Source organism: Malaclemys terrapin, chromosome 1, assembly GCF_027887155.1.
Source record: "Malaclemys terrapin pileata isolate rMalTer1 chromosome 1, rMalTer1.hap1, whole genome shotgun sequence".
In the NCBI taxonomy this organism is placed as follows: domain Eukaryota; kingdom Metazoa; phylum Chordata; order Testudines; family Emydidae; genus Malaclemys; species Malaclemys terrapin.
Window position 1 is genome coordinate 274117060 of NC_071505.1, and position 8321 is coordinate 274125380.

At 41.5% G+C, this 8321-nt stretch overlaps 1 long non-coding RNA gene across 1 annotated transcript; it reads left to right on the plus strand.

The window, feature by feature from the left end:
• The first annotated feature begins 2416 nt into the window (after positions 1-2416).
• Positions 2417-7991, plus strand: LOC128828534 (uncharacterized). The gene is made up of 2 exons (XR_008443196.1): positions 2417-3252; positions 5766-7991. It is a non-coding gene; the product is annotated as an uncharacterized LOC128828534 (long non-coding RNA).
• Positions 7992-8321: the final 330 nt, after the last annotated feature.

Below are 8321 nucleotides of genomic sequence, written 5' to 3' on the forward strand. Positions count from 1 at the left end.
TTTCTTAGCAGTTGGTCCTGAATTTGCCATTCTTAGCCATGACCCACTGAGGCATGGTGACAATCAGCACCTTGCTATGTATCTTAGACAAGAAAAGCAGACTACTGCTACAGTAGGTGCAATTTCCTTTTTTAGGGCCCTCTTGTGCCCTTGAAGTCCATGAAGAGCTCCCTTTGTTACCTATTGCTGAAAGGTCTTAGTGTTGGCTCCCCAAAGAGATTCCGCTGTGCAACCTGCCCACAGGGAGAACTGAATGGAGAATTTTTGTTGTTTTGAGGAGGTCCTTACAGCAAATGAGTAAAAATTTATAGCCAAATTCATCCCTGGGACTAACTCCAATTAACCCTATCTGTGCTCTCATTACCTTGGGAGAGCTTTTTCTCCAGTAGGTTGAGACATTACAGGAATCAGGTTATGTGTTGGGAAACCACTGTCATACACTGTTTTCTTCATGTGTTCCCCCTTATCCGCAAAATTCATTCTGTTGAGTAATAAATTTGTGGAGCCACCGGGGGAGCGGGAGAAGGAAAATACATTCAAATAATGGAGGAAAAAAGAAGAGGCTAAATTATTTAAGTAAACTATTCACTGAATTATTTGCTTAGTTCTGCTTCTAGCTTAAACCTTTTGAAGTATCCTGTGAGTGGTTCAAATGATAAATAGTGAAATAGTTAAGCACATAAGAGAACTGGCAGTTTTTTATGCGAACAGAACACATCAGTTCATTATTTACAGATGTAATCTTCTTTCTCTTGGTCTTGGCGTAAAGTCACATAACCCACCCTTTCTAACTTGGGTCTGTGTTCCTTAATGTTGTCATAGTGCAAGTATTCAAGAAACTGCTTTGGAGAAGCTTGGAGTCTTCATAGGCTAACAACTTGTCTGAAAACAAATCTCCTACAATGCAGTCTAATGGCCTGCCATTTTGTGAACAATTACAAAAGAAGCTCTTTTTTCCCACAGAGATATGAGGATGATTTCTAATGTCTCCAGTCAAGAAATCCAAATATGTGGTTAGAGGCAGTAAACTGATAGTAGCCTATTATAAATGTATGCATTATTTATCCTTCTAATAATCCATGCCTCTGTTTTATTTTAAATACAATACTTGAAGTATCTCATTGCATCTCTGGTATAATAAGTACATACCTGTTTGTACAAAAACTTTCTGTCTCTGTGTCCTCTTTTCTTCATAGATTTTAGGGCCAGAAGGGGCCGCTATGATCTAGTGTGGCCTTCTGCATAACACAAGCCTTAGGAATTCACCCAGTAATTGCAGCAGTCTTCAAGTGTCACCTTCACTTGATCCATTGGAGAGTCAAACTTGTTACAAGCATAAGAGAAAAAAATATAATATTTTTTTAAAGATTTTGGGTAAGGGTTACTCACATGGTGATGCAAACCTCTTGGGAAACTTATCTTATTCCAGAAATATTTTTTTATGTCTTTAGAATCACAGATGGAATGTGTCCGAGTCACACAAAATGATTAGTGAATGCTCTGCAAAAGGAAAATCTGTTTTGCATTACAGCAGTCTTAAAATATTGGAAATGAGATGGATTGAAAATGATACACTTGATTTAGCTCCTCATGACGGCAGTTTCTCTGGAGACTGCGACTTGTGCTGCACAATCCCAACTTATATCCGTTAGCCACTGGCAGAGTTCTCTGGATGTGACTGACATGAGCTGTGGTGTTTATAGTCACAAAAGGTTGGCTTTGTTGAACAAAAGCACAGAATCTTATAATCATTTGGTTAGCTAAGGCCAGGCTCTTCTTTTTCCTAGCTGGCACAAATCAACATAGTGAAAGAAAAATTGCACAGTTTTCAGAAATGATATGTTCAATGAAACTTTAGAACTTCCCTTGTGTACATAAACATCAACAAACCTGAGAATTCAGAGATAGGACCCCTACCTGAATCACATTTGGGAAGATTATCTTGCCTCTTTTTTCTATCTTCTTTTTTTCATTTCTAAGTATACCCATATACTTCATTCCCAGTATACCATTTACTCATAGCATATTGGTGCTGATACTGCAGTGGTTATTACATTTCTGCCAGTGGTTTGTGTTAGAAACCACTATTTTTAGAAGTTTCTAACTAGACTATAAGTTGCAGTCCAGAACTATTTTTAATGTACAAAGACTCTGCCTAGAAGTAATTTTAAAAAAATGTAATTAAATCTATTTGGCTCTGTTTGAATTGATCAAATGCCACTACTGTATGTAACAGAGTACAGTCCGCTCTTGATGTACTATGGCTTACAAGCCAATGCAGCATCCCACCAGGACTCTTCTTTCTTATACTCATTTGATTAATTGATATGTAATTACCACTCAGCCTGCCTGGCTTTTGTTCTTTCTATGCTTTTTCTATGTTTTAAAATTGTTATATTGTGGATCTTCTTGTTAGGTCCAAGGAAAATGGAGTATAGAACAGGTTGTTTGGCCAGCTTAGCCAAAGTTAGGCTAACTGTAGTTGCTGGGCCATTCCTGTCTCTCTGTGAAACATGAGGACATGCTTGCTTGGGCTTCAAAGAATGAGATAAAGGGGGGGACCATATTCTTGTACCAAATGTACTAGGAACGGTTTGTTTGGACATATGGAGACTTGCAGTCTCCACTCCCTGTTTCTGTTCTTAACTCCCTACTTTCTCCTAGTTTCTAGTGCATGACGAAAAAGCTGATAAGAAGCTGCTGAGGAATCATGAACTGTTTGTACTGTCAAAGAACATAGATATGCATGAATATTAGAAGCTTTTAACTAGTAAAGGAGGGGATTGGGTTGCTTTAACTATGACGCGACGGAACTGTCTATATAATCTCACTAGTTATTGTAATCGTGGCTGGTTCTCTCTGGAGACGGGCCGCTCTCTATTGTTGTGTGCACTCTTCAATAAAGAGCTTGTATTGGATCTTGCTGGTGTTGCCTGTCTCTCACTCTGCGGTCAGACAACGAACCTTGCCATCTGGGTTAAAAAGTCCCCGACAAATTTGGCGACTCCGCCGGGACTCGTCTGACTCTCCGGTGCGGGATCAGACTCCGAAGCAACGCAGCGCGCATCCTCTGGCTTCTAGGAGCCTTGCCCGGTAACCTGATCCCTGCATCGGCGATAAGGCGAGTTCTGTGAACCAGCTGAAGCCCGTAGAAACCCAGCAATGTCCACCTACCCGTTGAGTAGGATCCAGGTCTTCGGGGTTCGAGTCCCTGGGGAGGTCAGGTCTTTGGGGTTCGAGTCCCTGAATAAGGTAAGCGATCGCCATAAAGGGGTTAAAGTCCCCGAGAAAGGGGTTAGAGTCCCCAGAGAGGGGTTAAAGTCCCCGGAGAGGGGTTAGAGTCCCCAGTGAGGGGTTAGAGTCCCAGGAGTAGGGTTAGAGTCCCTACAGGCTAAATAGGACAGTTTGGCAGCAAGTGCCCGGGGGACGCCCCGTTGTCTCTGGTACTTAGAAATTGGAAGGAAATCTCTGGAACAACCGGTTTGACTAAATCTAAATGAGAAACTTATGCCAAATTCAATGGCCTTCCTTTACTACCCATTTGTCCCCGACTAAAGACTGGCCAAGGTGCAGAACCTTTTCTGTTGACAGGATGGATTCCCTCAGGAATATCCTGGTTGATCTTAGACCGGGACAAATGGATTATTTATTTGTATGGTATAACTATAAACCAAAAGAAAAACTGCTTTCGGCCCCAGCTGGCTGTGAAAAAATATAGACAGAGGCAAACCAAAGGCAGTACAAGTTACAGTGCTGAGATTACATTTGCAAAGCTTAACTATCCAGTGAGATCCAACAATCTGCCTTTGAGACCCTGGAGCTGGTGTGGTTTGGGGATGCTGAAGAAGCCCCAGGCAGCCGGCCTGGACTGGAATCTCTGAAAGAGACTCCGCAGGAGACCCCAGGGTGTAAAAGAACTGCCCTCCCAAGAGTGAGAAGTTAACTCTATAGTTGCTAGAGAGAATTAAGCAGTGAAACTTGGTAAGAATTTCTGTAAGTAATCCAGGCAAGAAGTTATTTAAGTGGAATTATTCGACTATGAATACGTTAGTCTAATTTGCTGAAGAACACTCCTGCTGTGTACAATCTGTCTTTTATAAGTTTAAGATAAATTGGTATTGTTTAAAGTTGCAAAACCGAGAATACTTTTGCCAGGCACAGGAAACTAGTGTTGTTTAAGGTATTTAGCATTTAATCCTTAAAGTGACTTAATGCTACAAGAGTTAAAATGTTTTAAATAAAGACCAAAGGTTGTGGCTGCAGCAGGGTAGTCAAAGCCAGAAGAATAAAAAATTTAAATTTGTTTTTGGGTAACAAAATAGCAGATAAAAGATCTGGTAAAGAGACAGAAAGACAGTGCACCTGGCTCTGTGTGGTCGAGCTGTCACTTTGCTGTGGGTGCATAGAGATTTTGTAAGCAAAAAAAAAAAAAACAGTTACACCTTGTGTAGAAATTGATGTGGCTAGTGTTGTAGAAATTGAATTGTGGATAGGATGTGCATTTTCCCCAGAACATGTGCAGTGTATATTGTAGTAGAGGTAAAAGAAATGCAAGCCTACCAATATAGGTTGTGTTGTCTTTTTCAGATCACTGTGCATTTAAAAGCAGGAGTTAGAAGTAAAAGGCAATCAAAAGTCTAGGAAAGTTAATTGTGTCCTTTTCTAAAGTAAGAATCTTTAAGCTGTGGATAGCTTTAGATCTAGAAGCAAGCCAGAAAGCATCTGTATTAATGCAATTTTCCAACTAATAAGGTAGAAGCCACTGAAACCTGGGCTGCCTATGAAACAAATACAAGGAAATATGGGGTAATTCCTCAGTTTTGCCTAAAATCAACAAGAGTATGTGTATATAAAGGAAATATTTTAAGTAAATAATGTCTTTCAAATCATCAGAGAAAACGGATACCAGCTGAACAGCATTCAACGTACCATGCATTTACTGGTACAATAAGAATTATTTTTGTGTTCTTTGTCCTGTCTTGTGGTGTTTGTCTTGTGGCCAGAATTGTTGTGTTTAATATTTTCATAAGACAGTCTAGTTCAAAATTAAATAAAAGGGTTAAATAAAAAAGCAGATACTTGTTTTATTCAACTTGAAATACAAAGTGTTTGGATAAATCAGGAAAAATGTGATATACTAAAGTCTAATACATTTGCTTAAGTAAAAAAAAAAAAAAAGCTTTTAATTAAAAAAAAAAATGTTGTTAAAATTTGCATATCAGCAGTCTTTGGAAGCAAGGACATGGAAGGTTAACCCATTCCCCATATTGCACGTGGGATCCTTCTGGCTACCTCAGATTTCTAGCCAGAGGGCTGGGGAGGGAGGAAAGCTATTGGACACAAGAGGTTGTACCGAGTGGACTCCTCAAAGGTGGGTGTGCTTGTCCTGGTTTGTTGCTCCAAAGCTCTGTATAGAAGTTATTTTACTAGAAGGGTGTATATGGCATACATTAAATAATAAGACTAATGTACTGTATAATGGCAATGTGTATGTGTTCATTGTTGAAAAAAAGTGTATGAGTGAAAAGTGAAAGTTTCCTTTGTAGGTTAAAAGAAGCCAAGAAGGGAAGAAAGAAAAAGAACAGAACGAGTTAACTAGAAAAAAAAATAGCTAGCAAGCTCAGTCTAAAGATAAGATGCTGTCCCATCCAAGGGCACTGCCCACAGCTAAGACTTGGCTGACAGCCAAGAAAAGGGGGGCCTGAATGTGCCCAAGCAGCTGTAAAATCTGCAAAACACTGCCAGGCATTAATGAAATGTGTTAGGTTTTTCTCACAGGTAAAGAAGTGCTACCTAAAGACCGTAGCAGCCCTGCCATTCATTAAAACCAGGAGACTGAGTCTACGTAAAGTCCATCAACGAAAGACTGCTTTGACTCCACACTGGAAAGCCCTTTCCAAGTCCTGTTAACCACCAACACCGCTGTGAAGTGCCAAGGACTGCCTACCTGGACCCATGTTTCTCACTGTAAAAAGACCCCTCCACCTCGGGAGGACTCTCCGACTGATGATCAGCCTATTCCTCCTTCTAACTCTGCTGTGCCTTCTGGACAGCAGGGAAAAGAAAAAAAAGACAAGGTGAAGTGCTAGTAACCTCTCCCTTGTCCACTGACAGACCTACTGTGCCTTTGGATTTTTTTCTAAAAGAAGCAAAACCCATTACAGAGTGATGTGCTGGTAACCTCTCCCCTGTATGATGCTGAACCATACTGTTTCAGAAAAAGAGAAGAAAAAACACTCGCTCCATTGAAACCACCAAAGTCCAGGAATTCCTGACTACAAAAAAACATTAAGAGCTGACCCTGGTAAAGAAACAAAGAATTATACACTGGCAGGAAGAAACTTGTGGGACCCATGCTTGGGAATGTGGTTTTGATTGGATTTTGGGGTTTATTCTACAGGCTGCGCCCTGTGTTTTGGATAAGTCCTTCAGCATGTATTGCCCTCCCTAATTGGATTTTAAATGCAAAAAGGGCTGTATTAGATTAGCACAACAGAGGGCTTGAGTTATTTCCTCTAGAAAAAAGAGAGACTTGACCGGATCCCTATGGGATAGGGCCAATAGTACAGCAGCAGTTTAAAATATTTTTAAAAAACCAAAAACATAATAAGAAATTAGAGCAACTAAAGAAGGCCACAAGCCTTATTTGTGGAGCACAGCTAACCCAGGTACAGGTTGGAATTAGTGAGTTACATGTTATCTCCGTCCTTAGTTCTATGACCCAGAAGTTGCTGACAGAGATGGTATTGAATATCACTGAGGCTGGGAAGGCATTGCAGTGGGATCTAGCATGTTCAGGCTTGGCCCACTGCCCTTACAGACACATCAGGAGTACCATCTGATCTGTGGCCATAAAGAAATACTTGGAGACTTCCTGGTGGAAGTGCGGACATTCTCAATGCTCCTTCCAAGCATATGGACCGGTTAGGGAGGTGTGGGCTCCCACATACCGAATCCTGCCGGCTCCACGGGGAAGATGCATGTGGGATTGGGTAATTCACCGAGACATCTGAGAAATTAGACTAACGCCGATGCCCTGGTGGACTTGGCAACCGCACAAAGAAAACTAAGGCAGATGGTTCTCCAGAACCACTTGGCTCTAGATATTTTACTGGCCTCTCAGAGAGGAACATGTGCATTAATTGGACAAGAATGCTGTGTGTATGTCCCAGACGTTTATAATGCCACTTAGGAAAGAGCAAACCACCTTATGGAAGTAGCAAAGGACCACGGAAAGAAGCGAATTGAATCCTAGTGGAGTAACCTGTTCAATTGGATTCCAAATATAGGTGGTTGGCTCCATAATGTACTCCAAAGCACCGTTGTAATTATATGCAGCTTGCTGGCCTTGTATGTTATAATAAAAGTTGGATGGGCACCAAGGTGTGTTCTGTCCAAAAGTAACAAACTCCCAAGTTTACCACTCACAGTAGTTAGTTGTCCCAGGAGTCCCTTCAAAGTACTCCAGGGACAAAGGGGGGACTGTTAGGTCCAAGGAAAATGGAGTATAGAACAGGTTGTTTGGCCAGCTTAGCCAAAGTTAGGCTAACTGTAGTTGCTGGGCCATTCCTGTCTCTCTGTGAAACATGAGGACATGCTTGCTTGGGCTTCAAAGAATGAGATAAAGGGGGGGACCATATTCTTGTACCAAATGTACTAGGAACGGTTTGTTTGGACATATGGAGACTTGCAGTCTCCACTCCCTGTTTCTGTTCTTAACTCCCTACTTTCTCCTAGTTTCTAGTGCATGACGAAAAAGCTGATAAGAAGCTGCTGAGGAATCATGAACTGTTTGTACTGTCAAAGAACATAGATATGCATGAATATTAGAAGCTTTTAACTAGTAAAGGAGGGGATTGGGTTGCTTTAACTATGACGCGACGGAACTGTCTATATAATCTCACTAGTTATTGTAATCGTGGCTGGTTCTCTCTGGAGACGGGCCGCTCTCTATTGTTGTGTGCACTCTTCAATAAAGAGCTTGTATTGGATCTTGCTGGTGTTGCCTGTCTCCCACTCTGCGGTCAGACAACGAACCTTGCCATCTGGGTTAAAAAGTCCCCGACATTCTAACTGATCTTCTCACCTGTGTTTTTTCCCCTTATTAATTAATAATGGATCTTTCAGCCAGTTCCTGGGGTGGGGCATAGTTTTTGTGCATTATTGTGCCAACAGAAATTGCTCCTAAAGCGAGGGGGATCCTCTAGTAGTATAGAGCCTGTAGAGGGGTTCAGCTGAGGCTTGTCCCTCCCTGGGGTGGCGGGGAACTACATCGCCTCGCTACGTCCGTTCAGTTGGGTCAGGGAACTAGTCTGGCCATG